This window comes from Amblyomma americanum, chromosome 2 (assembly GCF_052857255.1).
Source record: "Amblyomma americanum isolate KBUSLIRL-KWMA chromosome 2, ASM5285725v1, whole genome shotgun sequence".
In the NCBI taxonomy this organism is placed as follows: Eukaryota; Metazoa; Arthropoda; class Arachnida; order Ixodida; family Ixodidae; genus Amblyomma; species Amblyomma americanum.
This window is the reverse complement of record NC_135498.1, coordinates 169077642-169096906: the sequence shown is the minus strand read 5'-3', so window position 1 is coordinate 169096906 and position 19265 is coordinate 169077642.

Below are 19265 nucleotides of genomic sequence, written 5' to 3'. Positions count from 1 at the left end.
CTTAATAAAACTAAAACGAAAATAAACGCATTGGTTTAGTTACTTTTTCTTTCCGGTACGGATCACAGTGCACTGTTAGCTAAGCAGCGCAAAAGGTGAGGGTTGCAACTGCGATTGCAAGTCCGGCCGTGAGGCAATTAATATAAAAACACAGGACGGTTCCAGCGGCGTGATAAGAATGTTTTAGCGTGAGGTGGGGTGTGACCACAATGAAAGAAGTGGTGGGCAGGGACGGGAGACGCTTGTACCCAGCCTTGTTCGGCCCTGGGTTTCGAACCATCTTCAGCAGCCGAGGCGGAGGCTGAAGCCAAAAGAAACCTCGCACCCTGTTCCCTCTCCAACTTACCTCTCTCTGCTCTGCTCTGAAATTACATATTGCAATTTCCTTCTTTCCGCTTTGTCACTCATAGCCTCCCATCCTCTGTCACTTTCCTCTCCCTGCTCCTTCTTAAAATAAATGAAGACCAGGGATTTCCCTCTGCCTACTCTGACACTTGCCAAACCAACAAGGTAGCGCTGCGGTCAGAGAATGCGACGGTGCGAAAGAAGTAACCAGCTGACAAGAGCTAAAGCTATAAAATGCCGCAAAAAAGAAAATCTTGGAATTAATAATTTGCATGTGTTCAAGGTGCAGCGTCCAGTTTAGAGCACTAGAAAAAATTAAATCCGAACCAAAGACATAGTAAAAAAGGCTGCATTACGTAGAGCCCGCTCCTTGTCACAAGGAATAGTCCCGTCGATACTGGACAGCTGGAGGACATTTGATCAGCTTACATTTTTCACACACAAAAAGAAATCATTCGATTGCTCATCACGTCTCATAGCATACACAAGGCTTTCGGCGAAGAACTCAATGCCATACATACTTACAAAACCAGCCCTTCATTTGTCGTTCGCATATTTACCATTAAGTTTATTTTTGAAACAGCGTTGTTATCGAAAACAACTATACAAGCAATGGCATGCCGTGGTTACCAATGGAACAGTGATTTGAATAGCAACGAGTGTCATTAGTTGCTCACAAAACTTCGAGTTTAGTTTTTTAGATACAGACTCTCTGCACCTTGCATTGGGAAAGTCTCTGAAACAGAAGCCTCTGCTTTTATACAGCTTTTATAAAACGGTTTCTGTAACTACCAGGGCGATGTAACTTCAAAGTGGTTGAAAAAAACAATTATGAGGCGATAAAAAGCTTGCTGGGCTTCCTTTGTTCCTAAGGTCTCCCGCGGCCAGCTAGAGAACGCGACCTGCGCCTAAAATATATTTTAATTTTGCTCTAAGGAGTCCTTTATTTCTCTATCTCGTAATCGAGACCCATCGCTAGCGCGATAATTAGTGACATATGAAACTCGGCAAAGATATACGTAAATATTAGGGACATGTCAGCACAGTAACGTACTACGAACGCTGACACGCGACATCGGCCACACTCTTGGTTATATTATGGTTAACGCCGCGGATATCAGAAACACACCCCGGCGGGCTGCTTAGAGCCCTGCTTAGAAACGGCTACAAGCGAGAAACTAAGCGCGTCAAAGCAGAGCTGCCTGACGCCCGTCCTGTAAGCAGCCATTCTGTCGGCCCACCGTAATTATATCACGGCGCGGAGTAAGTACGCGGCATGGTTCCGCAAGCCCTGACGTGAACGGCGCTTTTCTCTTCTTGCGCTACATGAAGGCGAAGGTGGCAAGGCGCTAAACTGGCGGCCGGACATCTGTGCCTGCGCGCTAGGTGCCGATGCTCTTTCGCTCTTTCTCTCACGCTATGCAATCGCGGGCTTTTTTTTTTCATTATACTTTTACGTGGAGCTCGGCGCTCACTGAGGCAACAGCTGCCCGAGCACCGCTATCTCTCCCTCTTCGAAATTGGTGTGAGCACAACACACTCCGCACGCTCATCGCGACGCAGCGTGTAGTTGCATCAAAGCTGATCTGGTCGTGCGTAAAAATTTGTCAAGCACGCAAATATTACCGCGCCTGTTGTGATTATTGCTGCCTCTTCATTGTGTTAATTGCTTGATATAAAAACGACGTTGCGCGGCACGTAAATTATCAAGTGAAAGTCAGACCTGGCGACGCTGTCAAACTGTCGTCCTGTCGGCCAACAAAACTGCGCCTATTGTGAGGAGCCGTCTGCAGCACACACACGCTGGTGTGTTTTTTTTATTGCGTTTTATTTTACTTTCAAGCACGTAGCTGTATGTTTGCCAGCCCCAAAGCGCGTACATAGGAGACTGCCTCTGGGAGACACAGAGGCCAGAGAAATTACACAGCAATTGTATTTCCCGAAAATTCGCACTCAGTTTTCGTAATCTGCCGGGATGGCCAGCTGTCAGCGACACAGGGAAAGTGCTCTGAAAGGAAGAAGCACGCAGGGAAAAGTGTTATTGCGTTTTTGTTATCGTTATTATTATCGTTTTATTATCATTTTTGTTATTTCAGCATTTATTATTTTTATAAACAGAAAATTGGGAAACGCCGCAGGTTTCTCGCCTTCTGTCGTCACAGTTTTCTCTCACTTTTGAACTTACAGCGAGGCCTTCGTGCATTGCTGAGCAATAAGGATGCGTTGAAAGCCGGCCCCTGCCGTTCCGGTATGTGAACTTGGCGCGCGCATGAAGTTTTAATGAAACCACGCGTATTATCAAGCCGCGACCGTAACCTTATACCACATAAGCATACGCTTTCACTGTGTGATCTTACCTGTTCAAATGTATCACTGATAAGGCGAGATTAATAAATGTCGACAAGTTAATGCTTGTTGCGTATTCTGGCAAAGTGAGCACAGGGGATTTTTTTAAATACCTTCCATCAGGTGACCTCTATAGGAGCTGCAATAGCTAAGATTTTAGTCATCACTCCACCCTTTTTTTTGGTCATCGTGATATACTTATGATAACATCATATTTCATGTGCGCTTAATTCTTCACGGCGTTGCGCTAGGAGAGGTTTTTTCCGGGTTTAAACGAAGCCGCATTCTGTCGGCAGCGAGAACTCCGGCGTCCAACTGTTCAGGAAAGAAAAATGATTTCGGCGTGAAATGTTTTATCATGCGGGCTTGAGCCATAAGGCACATGCGGGTGGGGCGGTGGGCGCTTTCGAGTATCTGCCACCTGTGTTTAGATAGTCCAGGTGAACTTTGGAGTGGGAGAATGCTTAAAAAAGAATGGAGGGAGGGGGCAACATATTTTAAACCTGTAGCCTAGTATTAGCCCTCTTTTTGGGGCGAACTGCCCACCGGTTTTCTTCATGTAACGTATTTTTTTGTTTCCGATTAAAGTGATCTGATCCGAGCGTATAGCTAAAATTATGGTGTAGTAGATACCAGTTTTTTAATGTCTGTTGTGCAGCCCGCCGCTGCATGCCTAACGTAATTGTGCTGATAAGTAATGTAGAAAGGGAATTGCAAAATATTTTGTATATTTGTATGTTTCTTGTGGTCACCATCTTCAAGGAACAACTGATTCACTTCTTGGTGCAGCTGGAGGAGCCGCCCCCCATGGACGACGCAGGAAACACCTAATACCAACATACAAGCTGTTTCTTCTTCTCCCCTTTATATACAAGTGTTTTCAATGAAAGAAGATGCAAACATATGAGGCACACTCAAGTCTGTGCTGGTTTGAGAACACGCTTCCAGAGTTATGATTTACAACTAAAATATTACTTATGCGAAAATAGCGCAAAAGACGAGGAAAACAAGGAAAGAAAACAACAGGACCTTGTTGTCCTCGTCTTTTGCGTTATTTTCGCATAAGTATGGATCACCAACTCGCCCATCTTACCATCGTGTTAAAATATTACAATATTTCACAGGACTGCTGCACTGTTTTCTGCGTGTTTATGTGCTTGCCGCAGATGTGACAGTAACCCTTCATCAATATGTACGATGTTTGTGTAGGAAAACAATGTATACCTGATATTTATTTCTTCACATTCATGCTGCCTGAGATATCAATGCAGTTTGTTTAAAACACCTGGATGGGGCTTAGATTTCTTGTGTTTGCATGACATTTTGACCATGACATGCTTTGATGACGAGGTACCGCATACAAATCTTTATTATAGTTTGCTGTCTTATCTCAGCAAACTTCTCAGATGTTTTTCCAGGAATTTTTCCCTTTGCCTTCATTTAATGTCTTCACCATTGCTGTGTAGCCAGCTGTACTGCTCTATTGAAGAACCCCTTGATTTTTGTTTGCTGCATTTTTGGTTTTCTCTTTTTCACATATTTGAAGCGTGTTGTGAAATCCTCTCCTTCACCTATTTTCCAAGAGTCAGTTGAAATGAAACGTGGCATCTCATGAAACAACATCCATCATGCACTCATTATATATATTCGTTGAAGCCTGCGATGCCTGCGATTCATCATAAATGCACTTCCATACGTCTGCACCTGCGACAGAAGCAACACTTCATTTTGAACTCTATGGAGGGTTCTATGAAATTTTCCATACATTCTTACTACAGCCATTAAAATCCAGATGCAGCAATAAACCATTGCCGATACGGGTGCACCCACGACAATTTCCAGAACTATGCCAGTAGTATCACAAACATAAGTGCTTCGACACTTACGGATTTCCTTAACGAATTGCAGGTTACAGCATATTTAAGTATAATATTTGTAACCAAGACTTACGTCTTGTGGCAGGAACAGCGCAGCACGAGACAAAGAAGGGACAGGCGGGACACGACAGCGTCGTGTCCCGCCTGCCGCTTCTTTGTCTCGTGCTGCGCTGTTCCTGCCACAAGATCATGCATCAACCAGCCCAATTTTCCCCCTTGTTAAATCCTTACGCGTCTGAATGATTCCGGTGTTTCATTCAGTAAACAGTGGAAAAGGTCGACATATGGTTGAATGGCACTGTTTCGCTAAAGAGCGGTAATATCGGTGGCCACAAAGTGTAGTTTTGACCTTCGGGGACAATGTAATGTGCTACATAATCAGCCGAGATATGAAGCGAACCATGACAGGCGCAGAAAAGTACGTTCATGCCGCGCTGTATATGTATCATTTTGTCCATGTATGGTGGGCTGCAGATTTGGTGTGTAGGAATTACACTGTAAAGCCAAAATACCTGCACATTAATGTAGCACGTCGCGGCTGAAAGGCTACTTCAGTCTCGGATGCTGGAACGATTTGTTGGCTCTCGTAGTTAAGCGTGAGTGGCATTCCAAATGTTATTTCTTTGACATTAGGGGGAAAATGCATGCCGTCTTCTAGGCCAGTTATGAGTCTTTCACGGGTTTCATTCACGATACACTTTCGGATGCACGTGAACATTCACAATGGGTCTTTAATCGAACTGGTGTTGTAGAGGGCTCGAATATACTTTCGATAAATTGTGTTTTTATTTACATGTCAAAACCTGAGGGTGTAGACATTTCTTGTGTTCAATCGAAATTTCTACATGGCGGCTGGACTACACCCGTTTAACTGTTGCTCAGTAGTGCCGCCCCGGTGGTCAGTGGTTATGCTGCTCGGCTGCCGACCCGAAAGACGCGGGTTCGATCCTGGCCGTGGCGGTCGCATGTCAATGGAGGCGAAATGCTACAGGCCCGTGTACTGTGTGATGTCAGTGCACGTTAAAGAACCCCAGGTGGTCGAAATTATCCGGAGCCCTCTCTTACGGCGTGCCTCATAGCCTGAGTTTTTCTGGGACGTTGAGCTTCATAAAATCTTCAAACTAAATCGTGCTCAGTAGCAGAACGCCCGCCGCCACTCAGCTTGCTTGCCGGACACACTGGTCGCTTAAGAAAACTGTGTAAGGCATGAACACGGTTGTTATGCCGCTTACGCTGCAGCTCATTTGCCAACTTTTAGCTGGAGTTATGCGACGAGCCCTGATACAGTTAAGACAGCTTTAGATGATTGTTTAACGACCGCCTGAATGCGGCATTACTTACGGCGCTAAAAGCATTGCGAACCATGAGTCCCAACGCCGCTGGAGTCATTTTTTGTAGCGAAAGCTACATTACGCTAGTCAGTCGAGCATTTCACCTTGAGCCTGGGGGGAGGCCGACAGTGCGCATGCACGAAACCAGAGAGGAGCAGCAGGTGCACGGCGCATGACGCCAGAGTTCGCCGCCGCCGCGGCCGCGTGTGGAGTCGTGTGGATAAACTCTGTATGTGCGGCTGTGTGTATAAAAGATGAGGTGTCACGACTCGGTGTACCACAATCGCTTCGTATGTGACGAAAAGGAGGCTCCAGCCACGGCTATGCGGCGGTGTCGTCAGGAGAAGATCAATTCCTCGGACCCAGAAGTCGTCGCCTGGCACTTGGCCGCTCTGCAGATAAACAAGGCTAAACAGCGGCGGAGACACCTGAGCACAGAGAAGAACGTCTTGCCAAGCTGAAACGCCAAGAGCCGGATCTTAAGAAGCGGCGCATAGCATCTCGCGTGGTTTCTTCGCAAGAAAATCAAGACGAAGCAATGGCAACAACATCATCATCAGCAACAACTGAAGAGAAGAATGTAGAGGCTCGTCGCATAACTTACCACACGATTAGACCAGGGGAAACTGCAGCTCTCCATATTTTTAAAGCAGGCTTCATTCAAGATTTTCATTCCAAAATGCACTCAGCTGCAAATTATATCGAAATAAACGCCGCTCAGCAGAACGCCACACAAGACATGTGCTATTAATATTGCAGTTTCTTTGAACGCTATAGAATTCGCGTTGGTAGTTTTATGAAAGTGAGCATATTATAGTTCTAGGGACTATAGCAGAGCGCTGATCTATAAATGCAAAATGTGGAAAGTGTCACTCACTACTCAGGTGGAATGCTGCAGGAGCGATTGCGGCCAAAAATTTGTAACTCACGTTTTTATGGCAACTCACGCGAGAAATACGCATACAGTATGGTTAGAGTTTTCTTTTTATTTATGCTTGCACTTGCACCGGAGAAATCGGCAGTGGAATATATTTAACCGATATAGAGCGATTTTCACATCAGCCTGTTGAAAAGCAAGCGATCCGCGTCAACTACTACGTTATACAATCGGATATTTCGATGGATGGAGCCTGACGCGCGGTATATAACGGCATTGGCTTTACGGGATCGTATGCGTTCTAGCGCATCAAAGGTGCTAATACTTTTCCATTTCGCACATTCATGTTATTTTTCCTCCCCAGAACCAATAACGTCCTCCTTTTGCATGTCGTTTCTGGTGTAGTGGTAAGTATGCTCGCTTCTCGCCGTGTGGCCCCCGATTGGAATCTCAGTTGTGTCCATGAATGTTCTTGGTGTCGTTGGTATTCTGTATATATGATTGCATGAGTGCATTGTGTCTGTAAAAACCTATATTTGGCCGCGCCAGGTGCCGGAAATTCAAGAAAAATTTCGACGGTGGGTCGTATTAATGTGGTGCCGCAGAGCGAGCACACGGCTTAGCAAGGAGATGAGATTTGACCTTCTTCACCGCATAAATATGTCGCGCTGACTTGCGTGGTAGCTTAGACGGTCGTCCGCATAGCTAGTGCGCCTTTTTTAACAATAAGACCCTTTACGCTGCACTCCGCACAGAGGAGCTGCCTAGAGGAGTCCTAAATTTGACCCAAAAGCCCGCATCCACGCCGCGCGCTAAATGCCAGACTTGACTGAGAGTTGCATTTGGGGAGTCGGCGATAGGGCGGTGGGTGGGCGGATCGGCAAATATGCCGTCACTGACGCACCAGCCGGCACCAGCATCGGCGGCCGAGCAAAACGTTCACGTCGATGAGATGACAACCTGACTATAGTTCCTTTCTCTGTATCGCAACCGTACTACGAATAAGCGAAACGATCCACTACACTGCATATTTTAGCCCTGCGGAACTCATCAGCTGTACGAGAAGGCCTAACGAGCAAGTTGGCGAGCTTTAGCAAATAAAAATGGCCATCGATCATAATTTTGGCCACACTGACCTGAAATCAACGACTGCTTACATCTTAAAACGCAAATACATCGAGCAGAAAGCGCCTCTTCTGGGCAGTGTGACCTAGTCTGCTGATCAACGTTGCATGCGCGCCAGATAGCAGTCGCTTCGTTTTTGAAAAACAAATTAAGCCATTATAATTATTGCAAATGGGCGCCGAGCATACTTCTTGATAAAACAACTTACAGTCGAGTTTTGGGCATATCGGAAGAAGCAGTTACAACGAGCGAGAAACGTCGGGTCCTCGGCGGTGTCAAACCAATGGGCAAAACGAGCTCTGTGTGATGTGAAGTCGTCATTACGTAGACCAGCCGACCATAACTTCACTAGCTGACGTCGTTGAAATACCCTGCACCGAGGTTTGGGACTTACATCGGCCTTACAGAGGTCGACTTCGTGGGCCCGACGCGTTTATCCGACTTGCCGACGTAAGGCCGAGGAGGGGCCTATACACAACCGAAACCGAACTTTAATTGTTTGGTAAGTGGCCCGAAATAATGTGCCAATGCCAACAGAAGTAAGAACTGACCACTTTAAGACCTCTGTCCAACCAATCGCCATCACAGCCCCGTTAACCGATATAAAGCTATATTAATGCAGCTTTGTCTTGTGTCCCTCTTTTTTGTTACTTTCGTAAACTCGAGAGCTCCGCGGGGAATATTACATAGTTGCTAGACACCCACATAAATTGTCCTGCAGCTGGCAAATGGCTCGCTTGATATTGATTGGATGAATGAAGTCATTTAATCCCCCTCTTAAGGTTACTCAAAGCAACAAACAAGAGGGTAACGAATTGATCCATTCAATATATCGAGCTAGCCATGAGCCAGCTGCAGGCCACTCGACTTGTGTGCGTAGCAACTGCTTAGTATTGCCCGCGAGGTTATTTCACTTGCTTCACTACGTAAGGACTGCAAGAAAAACGAAAACAAGCACGCAGGGCGAACGTCTCCACTTAACCATAAACTTTTTATTGCATGAAGAATACATCGCTGTTGTGCACTGCTTTTATTTATGCAGGGAATGAACACTTCATGGCATTAATCTTCCACTCTATCACTTCGTTTACATTTCAGACGTTTCAAGTGTGACTTCCTAAAACAGAACAATACGAATTCCATTTTATTTGCACATGAACATCAAAAGCCAAACAGAACAAGGTGAAGGAGCAGGCACACTCGTGTATGAGCTAACCTACTCTATATGTTGTCTGCAGCAGAATAGTGGGAGCAGTAATATTATATATACAGAGGTACCCAGTAAAGCCACCAAAAGACCGCTGCACAGATACATCGAACATTGCGCGCTGCAGTAGTATGGTGTGAATCCTCTTCGGTAATCGAAACACAGCGGGAAAGCTGACTGAGGAGTGGCCGCATTTTTAATCTCTTACGCTTCTGGCAGCTCGATTGTGGCGCAGCTCTGTGCTGTTTGAGTGCAGTTCAAGGTGACTATTATTTTTTTTTTGCTCTAACAAACACTGCACATTTAATGTATTGTTTTAATGCCTGACCTTTGCACAACACCTGCCAGGCCAGAGTAAAACGAAACAACACAGATCTCAATAAATTTTAAAATCCTTTAATGGCGCTGCCTGCCAGACAGGGTGCAGGAGAGTGACCCTCACTAGTCTACACACTCCCGGCTAGTCATAGTGGAGCGCACAAAACAGTGATTTAACTGTCCTATTCGCTCCCTTTCATTTTAAAATTCATGTAGGTGGCTTCGACGTACGGAATTACCCCCTTTTTGCCTTCATGTATTCCTGAAGGTCTTCCCTTCTTGGTTTAGTGAGATTCCTGAGCACTTTTCCGCTGCGAAAAAAGAAACAGTACGGATATACGCAGCCTCTCAATGAAGTTGGCCATTTGAGCCGCCTCCTTTGAGTCAAAAATAAAAAGTAAGGAGAACGGTATATGCAGTTAGTGCCATGAAGCCACATGGTCGCTTTAGGTCATCGTGCAGCGCAGAGCTTCGGAGAAGTTTGCACAAACTGTGTCTCTGCTTGTCAGCAATGTGCAACACTGCCGTGGAGGACTCCAGGTTATTTTAGACTACCTGTGGTTGCTTAATGTGCAAAATTACTTGCACTCTACACATGTATTTTCTTATTACACCACCATAAAAATGGGACTGCACCAGCCAGGATTCAATATCAAGTTCAATACGAAGTTCAAAATTTCTGGTAAGGAACTGCACTGTTGAAGTGTTATATGTCCTGAAATGGCTCTCATGTAGTTCCTTTAACCTGTAGCGTGGCGCGTTTGGCCTAGGTGACAAGTTTTTGTTACAAACTAAAAACAACACTTTTGCCACATCCTTCATGCAGGTCTTCATTTTAGAAACTGATGGTGTAACACCAGTTTGAAAAAAAAACAGAAAATATTCTTTGCACAGGTGGCAACAAGCTTTAGAAATTTTGAGTAATTGAAGAAAAATTTGGGGCTTCTCGCGCGGGAATTTTCCTGACATCTTTGTTGACAAAGAAAGTGACTCACCTATTCGAAACAAAGCGAAATTTTTGAATGTACAAGATCATTTTGCTTTTCATGATATTAGTGGCTTCCTTTCTGTAGACTTGTTTTGCAACCACCTTTCTTCACAGAAAAGACACTAGCATTGAGTTACCAGTGAGCCAGAGACGCTGTCTGCTCCTTCAATTTTTTTTCAGATAAGAATTTGGCACCAGTGATGAATGTGCCTAAATGTCAAACACACCAATGAAACACCGCGTTCCAAAAAAATTTAACTGCCATTTCAATCTGAAAATGCGCCAAAGACGTTTTTCCCAGAAAAATCTTTTCAAGCAATTGTTGAAATCTACAAGCAGAATACAGGTTATCCTCAAAAAGCGATCCTATGCCTAATGTTAGAAACAAAAGAAACTTCTGATCACACTTTGTTTAACGCCATCACAGTATAACTCGCCCCCCCCCACCACGCGAAACTACTCTGAATACCGAAGTAGCCTGTTTATCAGAAATATTTACTTAAGCATGAACTAATTAATGATCTGTAATGATCGGTTTGCTGAACGCGAGTAGTCATGTCAGATCACAAATTTGTTTGACTTGTAAGCAGACGTTCACTGACAGAAGTCCGTTCGCCACCTGTACTTAGTGTGACCTTGACTACCACTTTGGTGCCTGCTCAGAGGGCTACGAGAACCCTGGAAAGGGTAAAAGCACCTTAAAGGGCGTTTGTGCACAAATAGGTCAGGGGAAAGAGTTCACGGCGGGCGACACGAAACGGCGAGCAGGACGGCGGGCAGCGCAGACGGCCAGTCCAAAAACCGAAGCGATCTCGTGCAGTGCGGCGACGCTTCGTCTTTCATCGGCGCTTGGTCAGTGATCTGCCTGTGCGGCATCAGGCGCGGCCGTCATGGTTCACTACCACTGCCCCGGGAACGAAGAGGAGCCACCCTGGCGACCCATGGCGAGGACAAGAGGAGCGGGTCGTACTAGGTCTTCAGGCGGCTGACGTAGGAAGTTTCTCGGCCGCGATGGCGCAAGTCCGAAGAGCGGTTGAGCGGCTCCACCATGTAATTGACAGGCGACGTTTGTTGGACGACGCGATAAGGGCCGTGATATTCCGTACGGAATTTTGACGATAATCTTGGTGGTGTGCCTGGAACCCAGAGCCAAACTAGGGATCCTATCGGAATAACGTGTTGCCTGTTATCGCTATCGTGACGATGCTTTTGGCGGCCTTGGGATGCCGAGGTAAACGAGCGCGCCAACTGGCGGCATTCCTCCGCTTGCTTTGCGACTTGGGAGAGGGGCGTCCATTTGGAGGCGTCAGGAGTATATGGCAAGATGGTATCCATCGTGGACGACGGCTCACGCCCATACAGCAGGAAGAAAGGGCTAAAACCGGCGATTGACTGCGTGGCGGTGTTGTACGCGTACGTCACGAAACGAAAGACAGCGTCCCAGTTGGTCTGATCCGCTGCGGCGTACATTATGAGCATGTCTCCGACAGTACGATTGAAGCGCTCGGTTAGCCCGTTATTTTGGGAATGGTAGGCAGTGGTGGTCCGATGTACGATGCGACATTCGGTAAGCAGAGCTTCAATGACATGGGAAAGGAAGACGCGGCATCTGTCACTTAGGATCTCGCGCGGCGCGCAGTGGCGAAGAACAAAATGATGCAGCAGGAACATCGCAACTTCGGGGGCAGTAGCAGGATGAAGGGCGACTGCCTCGGCATACCGGGTGAGGTTGTCGACGCCGACGATAATCCAGCGGTTCCCAGAGACCGTACAGGGAAGCGGGCCGTAAAGATCGACGATAACGCGATCGAAAGGGCGTGCCGGGCAAGGGAGTGGTTGCAATGTGCCAGTCACACGAGGAGCGGAGGTATTCCGCCGCTGACAAGCGATGCAAGTTCGGACGTATTTCCGAACATAGGCGTGCATGCCGCGCCAATAGTAACGCTGAGAAAGTCTTTTGAATGTTTTTAGCACACCAGTGTGCGCACACTGAGGGTCGGTGTGGTAATAGGCGCAAATATGAGATCATAAATGGCCGGCAATAGCGAGAAGCCACCGCCGACCATCAGGCATGCAATTGCGGCGGTATAGAAGGCCGTCCCAGAGGGCAAAGGGCGGAGCTTGACGCCGTAATGTTCTTGAAGGCTCAACATTTTGTGACGAAGACACGGCGTCTATGAGGGAAACAAGCCACGGGTCTTTCCGCTGCTCGGCAGGCATATGAGCGATGGTAAGAGACGAAAGCACGGGATCTTTCGCCGAGGAGCAGGCAGCGTCGCTGGGAATGGGAGAGCGAGACAAAGCATCGGCGTTCATGTGCCTACGGCCGGAACGGTAGGTGACGCAGATGTCAAACTCTTGAAGGCGAACAGCCCGTCGAGCGAGGCGACCAGATGGATCTTTAATAGACGATAACCAGCAGAGCGCTTGATGGTCCGTGACCACGTCAAATCGGCGACCATACCGATAGGGCCGGAATTTCGTTAGTGCCCATACAATAGCTAAACATTCTTTCTTCGAGACGGAATACTTGAATTCAGCTTTGGTGAGCACGCGACTCGCATAGGCAGCTAAATATTCTTCAAACCGATTTTTTCGCTGAGCAAGACAGCTCCGAGGCCAACGCCACTCGCCTCCGTATGGACCTCGGTAGGTGCTGTTGGGTCATAGTGTCGGAGTATTGGTGGGGAAGTAAAAAGATGGCGCAGGGTAGTGAACGCTTCATCAAACTCGGCCGAGCAGCCAGACATGTCATTGTTTCCGCCAAGTAGCTTCGTCCGTGGCGTAATGATCAAGCGCCGGAAATAGGAACACAAACCTATGAAGCGTCGAAGTTGCTTGAGCGACATAGGATTAGAAATTGCGCCACAGCGCGGAGCTTGCCCGGGTGAGGGAGAACGCCCTCCTTTGGAGACGATGTGCCCCAAGATGGTCAACTTCCGAGCTGCGAAGTGGCACTTCTTGAGATTCAGCTGCAGGCCGGCGTTAGTCAGGCAAGTCAAAACCTGTCGTAAGCGTGCGAGGTGCGTGGTGAAATTGGCGGAAAAGGCAACAATGTCGTCCAAGTAGCAGATGCATATCTCCTACTTGAACTTCCACAAGACGTTATTCATCATCCTTTCGAATGTGGCGGGCGCGTTGCACAGACCAAACGGCATCACATAGAAATCGTAGAGGCCATCGGGTGTAACAAATGCTGTCTTTCCTCTGTCAGGTGCAGCCATCGGTACTTGCCTGTATCCGGAACGTAGGTCAAGGGAAGAAAAGTACTCAGCGCCTTGGAGGCAAAAAAAAAGCGTCGTAGATGCGGGGAAGAGGGTAATTGTCCTTGTGCGCAATTTTGTTGAGGCGGCGGTAGTCGACACAAAATCGGACTGAGCCATCTTTTTTCTTTACAGGTACCACCGGCGAAGGCCAAGGGCTGTAAGACGGACGGATGACACCACTGTGGAGCATGTCTTCAACTTGTTCACAAATCCCGCGGCGCTCTGGTGCCGACACACGATATGGCTGCTGTCGACAAGGCGGGTAATAACCGGTCTCTATGCGACGAGCGACGGTGGAAGTCCGGCCTAGAGGAGTGTGGGCGACGTCGAGAGTGGAGCGAAATGTGTGCAGAAGGGCTGAGAGCTGCGTCCGGTGGGCGGAAGGAAGAGCGTCGTCGTTGGCGGTTTGGAAAGCGGAGTCGGGCAATGGATCAGGTGCCGAATCGGAATCAAGAGCGTTGATGGAGAAACGGCGGGAGGTCACGGGGGCATCCAGAATAAGGTGGGCAGGTTGAATTGCACCGGAGATTTGCCACGTAGCAGGGTAAGCGGGCAAGGAGATGGATTGTTAAGCATCTTCGTGAGACCTTTGTGGACATCGAGAACAGCAGACGGCAGCGGCAGGTTTTTGCGGTGGACAAAGGAAGAAGATGGCGTAAATAAAACGCTGATGGCCGGCGCGGCAGGAAACGAGAGGAATACAAGCGCTGAAGCCTCCGGAGCGATATGAACGTCTTCAGTGACAGCTTCTGCGGACACACGAAATTGAGGTCGTCGGCAAGTTTGTCACACAATGCAGAAAATTCTACCTCAGCGCGGGCGCGGTCATTCAAGGCGTTATTTTTTGACAGGAAGTCCCACCCGGGAATCACGTCGTGGGAACAAGACGGCAAGACCAAGAATTCGATTGTGTACAAAATGTCAGAGATGACTAACCCGCGCTGTGCATGTGGCTAAAGGTACGATCCTCTCTACGGCTGCAGTGCGCTGCGACAAACCAGAAAATGACGTCGTCACTTTCTGTAGGTGACGGCACAGTCTCTCATCAATCAATGACACAGCAGCACCCGTGTCGACAAGCGCAGACACAGACAGACCATCGACACACACCACTAGAATGTTCGTGGGAGAGCGACGAGGCGTTGAACTGTTCGAAGAGCATGCAGTCATTGCCTCTGGAACTGCGGAGCTTAGTTTCCCTCGTCAGCGGACGTATTGCGACGGCGCATAGGCGACAGTGATCGGAGACGTGGGGACGTGGATCGACGGGTCGTATACGGACGCTGCTCGGTGGCGTACGCTTCCGGAGGTGGAGCAGCCCGAAGCAGCTGGGGTGAGCCGGCAGAAGGCGCGAACGCTGTAGGGGCGGCGATGCGGCGACGACAGAGGCGGGCCACGTGGCCGGGGAAATCGCACAAAAAGCGTATAGGACGATTGTCCGGTGTGCGCCAAGGGTTGCAATGTGGCGAGGAGAAAGGATGAAGCGGGGTCGCAGGTGGGCCCGGTGCCGGACGCAGGACAGGCTGACTGGGTGGAAACGCCACAGGCCGAGGACGTGCAGCCACGGCGGCGTACGTAAAGGGCGCCGCCACAGGAGTGGAGGGGATATAACGTGCCGCGGCTTCAGCGTACGACAAAGGAGGGACGGAAGAAACTTCAGGCAGGGTAGGAAGAGCCTCGGCGACGACTTGTTCTCGAATGACGCGCTGAAGCGAAGGCACAAGAGGAGAGGCAGCGTCAGGACTCGGGTGGACGAGAGAGAGCTGACTCTTCTTCGCGAACTAACTGCTTTATCTTGGGTAACAGTGGCGACTGGTCGGATTCAGACGTCAGAGCCCCCAGAGGCTCCGGGTGCGAGAGTGGAGAGCGAATGAGAAGATGGCGCTTGCGTAGTTCGTCGTAGCTCTGGCATTGGGCAAGGACGTCACGACGGTTTCTAGATTTTTGGACAGAAGCATCTGAAACGCGTCGTCGTCGATGCCCTTCAGGATGTGATCGATCTTGGCGCGCTACGGCATCGAAAAATCCACACGCTTACACAGGTCCACCACATCCTCAATGTAGCTGGAGAAATTTTCCCCAGGCAGCTGAGCCCGAGCACGTAGGCGTTGCTCGGCGCGCAACTTTCGCACCGCAGGCCGGCCGAAGGCGTCGGCGAAATTCTGCTTGAAGGAGGACCACGATGTGATGTCAGCCTCGTGGTTGCGGCAACACAGATTCGCAACGTCCGTAAGATAGAAGATGACGTTGTTTAGTTTGAGGGCATCGTCCCATTTGTTATGTGTGCTTACCCGCTCATGCGAGGCTATCCAATCCTCGACGTCATGGTCCCCGGTACCACTGAATAGAGCAGGATCGCGCTGGCTCAAAGCTCCAGCGCTGACGACGGTCGACGGCAGTGCTGCAGAAGTGGGGCTGGAATCTTTGGGCATGGTGATGACCGGAAGCATACGACTTCGAAGCTGCAGGGCGTGAGCAAATCCACACCTCCACCAAGTGAAAGCGGTTTTGTGCACAAATAGGTCAGGGGACAGAGTTCATGGCGGGCGACACAGAACGGCGAGCTGGACGGCGGGCAGCGCCGACAGCCAGTCCAAAACCAAGCGATCTCGTGCAGCGCGGTGACGCTTCGTCTTTCATCGGCGCCTCGTCTTCATCGGCGCTCCGTCAGTGATCTGCCTGTGCGGCATCAGGGGCGGCCGTCATGGTTCGCTAAACACCAAAGATCCCTGGAAGTGCGCGACCTGTTTAACGGCGAGAACGAGAGGCACTAAATCATCTGCAAAGCAAAGTGGCGTGCAAAAATGTGAACACGTGGCCGAGCTGACTGATATTAGTAAAAAATTAACTCTACTCTTAGAATTGAAAGCTAAAGTGGATTGTTTACCTAGCTTAAGGGAAGCCATGAATAGCCTTGAGGAATCAGTCCAAATGATGTCTGCTAAATACGATGACATCCTTGCTAACCAAGGTAAACGAGATACCGAAATTCAGAACGTGAAGAGACGTCTGGACCATTTGGAATCATGTGACCAGAACTCAGAGGTAGCAGCACTGAAACAGCAGTTCAATGACCTTGAACAATGCGGAAGGAGACAAAATTTGGAGATTCACGGTGTTGAACAGAAGGTTGAGAAAAATCAGATGACTGTGGTCAATGAGCTAGCCGCGCCTTGTGGTTTAGGTCCTCTTTGTGACATTGACCTTGAAGGCATTCATCGGCTTCCTACGAGGCCTGATAAGCATCCGCCCCCCCCCCACCCCCCCCCCCCATTCTCATCCGCTTCACTAGCCGGAAAACCAAGGAGCCATGGCATGCTAAAGGCAAAGAAATCAGGTAAAATTACAGCAATATGGGCTTCAATGATAACTTGACAGCTGTCAATAAGCGACTGCTTTGGCTCACGCGCACAAAGGCAAAGAATCTTGGCTACCACTTTTACCTGGCAGAAAAACGGAAGGGTGTTCACGCGAAAGAAACCTGGGGATAGCGTTATCGTCGTAACGGATGAAAGGAACCTTGATAAAATGCAGTAGCCTGTTTGCAAGCTAAAACTTTGCTCTATCATGACAATTCACGTTGACACGGTATCCTTTAACAAGCGAGTCAAAGAATTTCTACAGCCTAATGTTAGTTTCTTGTGAGTTTTTTACTTAAATGCCCGAAGCCTCCGCAACAAGTTGGATGAACTATCCCTTTATCTGGATGAACTTTCCGTTCAGTTCGATGCTCTGGCCTTTACCGAGACGTGCTTTACTAATGAATCGGGCGTGCCACACATTGAAAATAACAGCAGTTTATCTCTGTCTCGAAGCGGGAAACGTGGAGGCGGTGTGTCATTGTTTCTGAATAGTAGCATTACATACCGCAAACTTTCAGAATATTCGCTCATTAACAGTTATTTAGAGGTGCTAACTACCCTGCCGCGGTATTCTTGTCATTGTTGCTTATCGTCCGCCTTCTGGCAATGTTTCCCAGTTTACTGCCTTCCTCGATGAAATCGTTGATTACGTGTCACTGAATAACCTGAATGCCGAGCTCATAGGTGACATGAACGTTAATTTATTGCCTGACGACACAACCACGACTGACTGTTTAGCGGGACTACATTGCCATAATTTTGAGAATCTAATTGAATCCACTACAAGACCCACAGAGAGTTCTAGCACTTTGATAGACGCTTGTTTCACGAATGAAAATAGCAGACACATTTTTTCTGGCGTTCTAGCACTTGGATTAGGTGACCACATGCCAGTTTTTATGTTACTCCTCCAAAACAATAAGCGCCCTTATTCTGAAGATCGACAGATCACGTACAGGAGAACTGATGGTGAAAGTTTAGCCCACTTTTGCTATCTTGCCATCAGTACGAATTGGAACGACATAATGAAAGAGGCAGACACGAATAAATCGTTTGACGTATTTATAGAAATTATAAACAGACTCTCTATGCAAGCGTTTCCCGAACGTTCTTTCCGGAAAAGCAAAAGATGTAGAAAACCATAAATTAGCAGTGCCTTGCATAAGAGAATTAAAGAAAAAAATAGGATTTTTCGGTCTTTGTAAAGACAAAAGATGATGAGCTACCGTGAATTTAAGAAAGTTAGAAATAAACTTTGTTGTGATATCAAAAAGGCGCATGCGCAGTACTACACAAATGTGTTTGCTGAGTGTAACAGCGAAAAAGATACGTGGCATTTAACGAATAATTTACTTGGGCGTAAGAGAAACAACGTGTCGCCTCAAGTTCACATTGATAACAATGTATAAAGCGGCATATATTTAGCAAATAAATTTAATAACTACTTTGTTGCTTCTGGAAAACCTTCACATATAGGACATAATCACAGGGACCCAACCACCTACATAGGCAGCACATCCGCAGATTCCATTTTTTTATCCCCTTGCAGCGAAAGTGAGGTAATTAACTTATGTTAATTACCTCGCGTGATGGTAGTGCCCCAGGCATAGACAATCGCCTAACAAGACCAATTAAATCGATAGTTGACATTATAGTTAAACCGTTAGCTCACATATGTAACTGCATGCTTACAAGAGGATGCTTCCCTGACAAAAAGAAAATTGCTCGTGTTACCATTGTGCATAAAGCAGTCGATGTAAATGAACTGACCAACTACCAACCGGTTTCCATCTTGACAGTATTCTCAAAAGTGGCTGAAGATATAATAAATAGCCGTTTGTATGATTAGCTTAGTAGAAATGAAATAATTGTAAAACAACGATATGGTTTCCAGAAAAACCGAACAATTGAGTCTGCACTACTGGAAATAAAAGAGAGAATTATTGAGAACATTGAAAATAGGCTTATAACACTAGGCATATTTTTAGATCTGTGTAAAGCCTTCGACTCTGTCAATCACAATATATTACTTAGGAAATTAAATTGCTACGGGATAAGAGGAATTGCACTACAACATTTCCAGAGCTACCTAAGCGACCGGTGTCCGTTCACTAAAGTCAAAAATGGAGGTTTGTGCATGGGTCTTGCCATTACTGGTGTTCCCAAGGGTCTATTCTGGGACCAGTTCTGTTCCTGCTCTACATAAATGATGTAGTTAACTTA